The sequence below is a fragment of the Lactuca virosa genome, chromosome 9 (assembly GCF_052849685.1).
Source record: "Lactuca virosa cultivar CGN04683 chromosome 9, Lactuca_virosa_CGN04683_v6, whole genome shotgun sequence".
NCBI classification, from domain to species: domain Eukaryota; kingdom Viridiplantae; phylum Streptophyta; class Magnoliopsida; order Asterales; family Asteraceae; genus Lactuca; species Lactuca virosa.
In genome coordinates this window covers 284,633,100-284,642,036 of record NC_136434.1, presented here as the reverse complement: position 1 = coordinate 284,642,036, position 8,937 = coordinate 284,633,100, and positions in this window count along the sequence as shown.

The window sequence follows — 8,937 nt, the reverse complement described above, 5'->3', positions numbered from 1 at the left end:
AGCAATCTAAAGCATCAGGATCAGTGCGACCCACTGGTTCTGATTCCACCACAAGAAATCAATCGCAATCAATTGCCTCGAGCAATTTTAGGGCAATATTTGAAGATCATCCATCCTACAACGAATCCATTCGCCTGATGATCAAGTTCATATCCTCTCACCCCCTGTTTGGTGCTTTTGATTCATTCACTGATGTTGTTCCACTTTCAACCCTTTTCAAATGTGCATTCTCTGTGTTTCTCCCAATCAACAGCCTGCAAGAAGTTCATATGAACTTAGTTGATGATTCTTTGGTCATCTTGACTAAAGAAAAGTTCCTGAATGCAATTAATCTTCGTGTTCTTCCTTCCACACGCTTTTACTCTCCAATCACAAGTGACATCATCTCTACTGTCTACCAGATGGGGTATCAGAAGAAACTGGAGGGCATTGGTGAATTCAAGAAAAATCAACTGCCTGCGGTCTGGCAATATGTCTGTCACTTCATCATCCGAAGTCTCTCTGGGAGAACCGGAGGCACAGACAACATGGGTCTCAAGCTACTTGAACTGGTGTGGAGCATCTTTACAGGGAATGACATTAACTACGGGCAGATCTTATGGGATGACTACCTTCAGTACATTCCAAAGGAGAATCCAAGGACAACCTCAACTGAGCTTACTTTCGCATGTTTCTGGTCTTTGTGCATCTAAGACCTCCACCGGGATGCAAGACTCAGCATGGGAAATGACATCAATCTTTTCATCACTCGCAATCTTAAAAGGTACACACTCTCGAAAGACCAATCTATTTTTGGACCTCTAAGACGATTACCTGTACACGTCTTAATATCTGTTGGACTTGAAACCAAAGAAGTCACAGATCACATAGAGGCTACGGAAGGTATTGACCCATACCTTTCTACCCCTCCTCTACCCAGTCAGAACGTTCTATCCTCAACAGAACCCCATGGTCCAGTGAGTATCGCAGTCCCTGCTACTACGCACTCAAATCAACCTCTTGCCCGAAGGCAAAAGAAACTGGTATCCTCAAAGAAAGCCCCCCGTGGCAAATCCAAGAAAGGTCAAACTTCCAAAGCCCTCCATTCTCAAAGCCCTGCTCATTCTCAAAGCCCTCCAGTCGACATTGACGATGAGTCTGATGATGACTCCGGTCCAGCTTTTGTTCACAAAAGACGAAATACCAACCCAAGTCCTAGCCATATGCGTGACCGGACAAATACCACAGTCTCTCAAAAGACTCCGGTAGTCCTTGCGGTCCCTGCAGACCGACTCGCTTCAACCCTCTCTAGCTACTCGGACCCAACAAGTGTGTCTGTTTCATCTGATAATGGAGACTCGACCCCAGTTGAATCCCAAGAGGATATAATTGGCTTTAACCGCCCTAAGGTATCCAAGGCTTCCCGTCTTCACTTCTTTGAACCACAGGAGTTGCACTCCATACATCTTGCCGTCACTCAAACACTTGATACACTTTCCTAATCACAGGGCACTTCTTCAGCCCTAGCCAGAACTGAGTCGAGGCCATACTTGACTACGGGTCAAGGAGACCAAGGAAGCTCAAGAAATCCTACTCTCCTTACATTACAATCAGGTGGTTTAGGCATGGTGAGCACAATTGTGCAAGGATCCATGAACCCGGGGGACACCCCGGTGCGAAATCAAGGATTTGACTGTTATGATTCTGATGGTACATGGATTCGGGATCGTCCCACTACCGAGTCCGGTATCAAGAAATATGAAGATTTTCTCAGGGCATTCCAGGCCCGCAAGGATCAACAAACCAAACAACAACAGCAGAAGGGGAAGGACATACAAACAGTTGCTAAATACTGGGTGGATGCGATCAACAACGCCAACACCGTAGCCACCATCCTCAAAGTTCAAGACTGGATGACCACCATGGCCGAAACAATCCACAATGCTCAGAATTTTCAAGGTGGCGCAGGAGCTTCCAAGCCCCCTCCAACTGCCGAAATCCACGAATCCAATGAAGACGGTACAACGATTGAAGTTAGCTCCGGACCAACCTTTGGTCTGGATGATCTGGATATGACTGAAGTAAATCAACCAACTCAATCAGATGATTTTATGATGATATTTGATGAAGAAGACTCCAGCGGTTCTCAGCACTCCACTTCCAAGCCAAAGGAGAAGAAGAAAAAGAAGAAGCTGGCTGTTACTCGCAAGGAATTCTTAAGTCTTCAGGATAAAGTTGACAAAATCTTAACCGCAGTCACAACCCCGCAACCAACGGAAGTTAATGGTCCGCAGTCCATTGCTGAACGCCTTGAACGATTAGAGACAAAGGAACGAGTGGCTGCTGAAAGGATATCGCTCAAAGTTGAAATGGGTATTCGAACCCTGGATAACAATAGATCCGCAGACCACAAAAGTTCCTAGCAACTGCTGAACGTCTTATTCAGGAAGTCACCACAATCAAAACCAAACTTCAATCATCCATTGATGATAAAGTTGTTCAATCCAAGAAGCTTTTTGAGGAAACTCACAATACTTATGAATCAACCATTACAGTGCTTCAATCCATGATCAATAATCTCTGACGCTCCCTGACCGCAAGCTTTCATGGTCAAGAACTTCTGAAGCTCACAAAAGACATCCATCAACTACTGTTCAACACAAAGATCCCCGACAATTAGCAACTATCTGATCTTCTCAAGTCTCAATTCAATCATGTATTCACTAAGATTGATGGCCTCCGTCAATGGTTTGAGGAGCAACAAGTTACTTCCTAAAAAGGGGGAAGTGAACGATGAGAACCGCAGCTCCATCAATCTCAATCAGCAATCCCTATACCAAACTACGGTCCATCTCACCGTACTTCTGATCAGCCAAGGATTGAAACTCATTAGTCCTTACCAATTTTAACTCCAGAACAAGTGAAACTTCCCACTCCAGTGCCATCTCACTAATCTCCTCCGCAACATCCTCCTTCTCCGCAGCAATCTCCACCTCGTCAAGAAACCCCTCCTCAATTTCGAAACCTCGAGCCAACCATGTCAGATGATCACTCCAATGACTCTCCCGCAACTAAACAACACAAAGCAGACTGGCGAGCCGTAAAATTCGCCGAACAAATATGGAGAGATCATGGCTTCGAAACGACAATGGATGAAACCCTCATAAACTCCTGGGTCAATCCTACAAGAAGATTACTTGACGAAGACTACAGGCCAGTCTTGACGTATGTCAAACCTCCTGAAGATGGTTACTGGGACATTCTCATCTCACCAAACGCTAAATTCTTCACGGTCTTTGAACCCTTTGACTGCAATCTCCCAGATGACAAGAGGCTTCCACTTGAGTTTGAAAGGTTGACAAAGTTTCATGTCAAACACGGGTCATTCTTTGAAAACATATGGTCCAACGACAGACCTTCCGGAGTCAAGAACTACAAAATTAGGAAATTCATGAAGTCCGAGTTCATCCAGTACACTCTAACAAGAAGAGGTTGTGATTATGTCAGAACTTAGGCTGACTTTCCGTGTATGAATCCAGAAGAGGTGTTCTTAATTGCAAGGGTGTTTCAGCTCAAGTCGGAGAAACATCCCAAAATGAAGATTGCTTATGAAAAAGCTTGTGAGTACCTGAGATGCGCAGTGTGTGATTTTGCCAAAATAGATGCTGATATTCATCCGGCCCTCGTTCAAAAATTCAACCTTACGCCATTTGAACCCGCACCTGTTTATACTGAAGGATATCAAGAGCGATCCTTGGGTGCAACCAACTTTCCAGAGCTGGGAGTTGTGTTCAAAAGAGTTGACAACGATGTGAAATACTTCGTCCCCATCACAACCATGCACTGATTTAGCCACAAACAACTGGAATTCACTCTGACTTCGGTGCAGAGGTCGAAGCACACTACTGATGAAGTGAAATTCGAGATCACAAGAAGGATCTCTTGGCTGGGTGAAGTGAGAAAATTTTGGTGGATGCTGATCAAGTTTCTGAAGCTGAACAAGTGAAAAGGTTAAAGAGGTCACTTAGGGGGAAATTGTTGAATCAAGAAAGTGACCCTCTTGAACCTTAATCCTAAGTCCTCATCTCTACCGCAATGTTGATTCTGCTATCACAACATGAAGCCATTCGCAACCACCTTGTCTGGAACAAAGACTTAGTTTTTTAACTTATGCTTTTACAATGTACTGTCCAGTGTACCTTGCATGGACACTTCCTTTGAAATTTTAGCCTTTGTAATGTTCTCGGAACACAATAAATAGAGTCTTCCGCCTCTAATGAAACTTACAGCTCTTTTTATATCACATATCTCTTATCTTACATCTCTCTTATCTCTTACATCTCATCTTACTACTCTCTCATTTTCAAAGATCTTACAGAACTTAAATTCTTACCTTAAGATCGTAATCTCACCTTTGGAGCAAGTCATTCTTGACTTAATCACTTTAAGCTGATCGCACTTACTAACTTGGTTTGAATGCAATCCTCGTTAAGAATTAGCTTAGTGTTTACTTGATATAATACTTGTTGTCATTTATATTTCCTTACATTTTCGTCATTATATTTCCGCATCTAATTATCTAACTTTCTAACTCTAACTTATTATTATTGTTGAACTTTATGATCCTTTGAGTTAAACTTATTCCGCATTATAACTTGTTCTAACGTTTGTTCAAGTGTGTTTCTCAAAAGTTTTTCTCTCAACAATGACAATTTTACCCTTATGGATAATTTCTGCAACCAAACTACAATGACCATTATACATCTTCATTTTAGTTTTATTGAATTATTATAAATTAATAAATATAATTTTTAATATATAATATTTATATATTAATAAATATTATTTTACTAGATTATTAATTTCTTTAATTACTTAATGAATTTCTTTGTTATCGGATTTTTTTAATTGGATTATTATATATTAATAGTTATTATTTTTAATATATAATATTTATATACTAATAAATATTCTTTTAGTGGATTATTAATTTCTTTTTGTTAATTTTTTAATTCATTTTTGTGGATTAATTTTTTTTTTGGATTATTACATTTAATTTATTATTTTCATTTTATAATAAATATTATTTTATTGTATTATTAATTTATTTTTAATGTATAATATTAATTCTTTTTAATTTTATCAGTTCAACCACAAAGTTGCTGGAATAAGCAAAAGCGTTGCCTCTCATCATCGTAAATCGTCGGGATCACCGACAAACACCTTTATCGAAGATCGGATGTTAACCACACTAACTTTTTCACCCAACGTCACCAATAGCCACCTGCGATAACCTCTTCTCAATCCGCCAAAATCTTCCATATCACACAAAATGCGCAACAAACCCTTATAAACATTAAAAATGGTGGCGGTGTTGCTGCAAGTTACTACCGCCATCGTTGGGTGGAAAAGGTTGGTGGGGTTTCCGACCAACCTCCGATGAAGGTGTTTGATGGTGATCCTGATGATTTTCGATGATGAGAGGCGGCGCTTTTGCGTATTTCGGCGATTTTGTGGTGGAATCACTAAAATTAAAAAGAATTAATAGTATACATTAAAAGTAAATTAATAATAAAATAAAATAATATTTATTATATAATAGAACTAGTAAATTTAAAGTAACAATCCAATAAAAAAGAATTAATCCAAAAAAAGAATTAGAAAATAACCAAAAAAATTAATAATCTAATAATTTAATATTTAATTATTTACTAGGATATAAATATTATATGTTAAAAATAATATTTATTAATATATAATAGTCCAATAAAAAAGAATTAATCCAATATAAAATTAACTAAACATATTAATAATCAAATAAAATAATATTTATTTATATATAAATATTATATATTAAAAATAATATTTATTAACATATAATAATTCAATCGAATTATAAAGTACATATGTAGAAATGGTCATTGTAGTTTGGAAGAGAGACCAAAACCACGACGAAACGTTTTGTTAAAAATGATCAATTCTGCAACTTTTCAAAGATTTAGACATTAGCAACATAAAATGAAAAACCACAGGAACCATTTTTGTAATTTTGTCGTTTCTCAAGTATTAATACTATATATATATGGTAATAGTTATATTCAGTTTTATTAGAATGCCTCCCTCCCTCATTTTTTTGCTCTTAATTATACATATGGTAAATTAATCTTCAGATTTATTTATGGTAAATTAATCTTCAGATTTATTTGGAGAGGTACTGTCTTAAAATAAAAAACCAACATATATAAATATTTAGATAAACAATATATTAATCTAATATCTCATTGAACTATATAATTTTCAAAACCCGAACAAAAGATAACGATTTACGTTCTCATTTTCTCGTTAATCGCTAACCTCCACCACTAACCACCGACGGACTGACATCGTTGCTACCCTTAGACCATCTCTACTCCCTAGTTATTACATTGATTTTGTATTTTGGTTCTATTTTTCTATGATGTGTCTTTGCTTTTACAAGTCTTGTGGTTTTAATAGGTTTACTTTCTTTAGAATTAGAAATCACTACATTCTTCTTGTTGCGAAATTGCTATTCGTCAATACAGATATTGATATATTGACGATACTACTCACTCTCCAGTCTTCTTTAAATAGGTATGTAGTTTTTTTCCTACTCTCTTTTCAAGTTGTGATGGGTATGTCTTAGGTCATCTATAGTTCACTAAACTCTTTAGTGGATTGTCACATCACTACAACATCAACATTTTATTTTTTATTCAACTTTACTTGTTAATATTCACACTCCATTAAACCCTACAAACTTTAATGAATTTCCACATCATCATCATCATTATATTTTTAAACATTATTATAAATTTTAAAATAAAAGATATAATAGTTAAAAAATAAAGCCAAAATTGCAAAAATGGTCCCTGTGGTATGCATTTTTTTTGGGGTTTTAGTCCAAACCATGACTTTTTTGGATTGGTGGTCATTTTGAGGTGATTTGTTTGTGATTTTGGTCCCTCGGTAAATTGAAATGACTGTAATGCCATTCTGATTTTTTTTTATGTTTTTTTCCATTTAAATTAAATGAAAAAGAAAATAAATAATAAAGTTGGGCCCACCTCTCTCTCTCTCTCTCTTCTTCTTCTTCTTCGTTTGGATTGTTTGGAAGGGAATGGTGAGAATTTGATGAACAATGGGGATTCGGGGAAATGGGTGGTACTAGTGGTGATTCGGATTCGGTGTCGGAATCAATGGTGTTGTAAACTTGTTCCTCTTTTGGATCGATCAATTCGTCGATTTCAGCTTCAAATTTGACCTAAATTAGGGTTAACAACGAAGACGATGGAGTTAGTGGATAAGAAGGTTAAAGTATCTGCTGCTTTGGTTCGATTGAAAGGTAATGAGAACGAATCTCAAATGATTCCTGAATCCGAGAGTATAACCTACAATCCTTCATCCACGATTTAAATGAAAACGAGTATGATAATGACCTTGTGTATGCTCAGATTTACAAGAGCCAACCTTCTGTGCCTCCATTTTCGCCCCAAAAGTTTGAAATCATGAAGAAAATGGAAGCAGTGGCGTTGTCTGATTCCTCTACACAAATCAGTGCTTCACAACAATAACAGTGTGGCCCAGTTTCTTTAATTGTGTGCTTGTGGTTTAGGTATGTTTCTTCAAATCGTTTTTGAAACAAAAAAAATCCTGAAATCGGAATCGATTTATGTATATGAGTTCATCCCCAAAAATTGATTTGACTGTGTATGTGTGTTTTTATTTTTGAAATCGAGTTCCAAAAACCCAACAAGATCCTTTCTCGTATGTTTCTCCACCTCCTGTGTATATTTGTGATTTGTGTATGTGTTTAATTTAATCGTGTGTGCTCGGTGTTCTTTTGAGAGAGAGAGAGAGAGAGAGAGAAAGAGAAGAGAGAGAGAGAGAGAGAGGTGGGCCCGGTTTTATTTTTAATAATAATAATAATTTTAAAAAGTGAAAGAAAAATAAAAATTAAATTCATTAAGGGTATAATAGTCTTTTTAGTTTGAACATGGACCAACACAGCATGTAAACTAGCTCAAAAGGACCGTCAATCCAAAAAAGTTGGAGTTTAGACCAAAACCCCAAAAAAATGGATACCACAGGGACCATTTTTGCAATTTTTAAACATTATTATAAATTTTAAAATAAAAGATATAATAGTTAAAAAATAAAATAACTAAAAGTTATGAAGCCTAAAACATTTAATACCTAAAAATATATTAATTAAAAAACATGAAACTTAAAAATACTTAATAAAAAACACGATACCTACAAATTATATTTTAGGAATATATCTTGACCTCTTAACAATGGGTCATCCAAATCTCTCGTCCCTCCTCCGACATGGTACTCGGATCTAGGAAAAAGGTTGATGTCTTCATTGGGTTTATTGATTTGGAAAAATTCGACACCTAAAAATATCATACATTAAATAATATAATACCCAAAAATATGGTTAATTTTATTTGTGGTAAATCAAATTTGAAAATAATACAAAAATCGAATATAAAAATGATACGAATATATGATTACATATATATTTGGTTTGACAATTATCTGAAAACGAAAAACATTAATTTCATTGAACCACTCAATGATCAGACAACTCTTCCATTCAACTCTCATCTATGTCATCATTCACACTTCAATCAATTTTTATTCAATTATAGTAATCATCTATTCAACTCCTATTAAACCCCATTGTGGATGCCCTTATAGACAATAATGTATTCTATAGTCTGAGTGGTCTATCTCTGTATCGGCTACCAAAGAAAACAAAAGCAATAAAAGCTACTGACTTTAGTGAACATTAACATGAAGAAACAATCTACTCTTGAAGGGTTTTTAAAAAGAAAAAAAAGTTTCTTGTTACTGAGAATCAATCCAAAAAAATTCATCTTGGACTTAATGAAGTTGATCTTCATATAATAAAACGAGATCCAGGTTTACGTA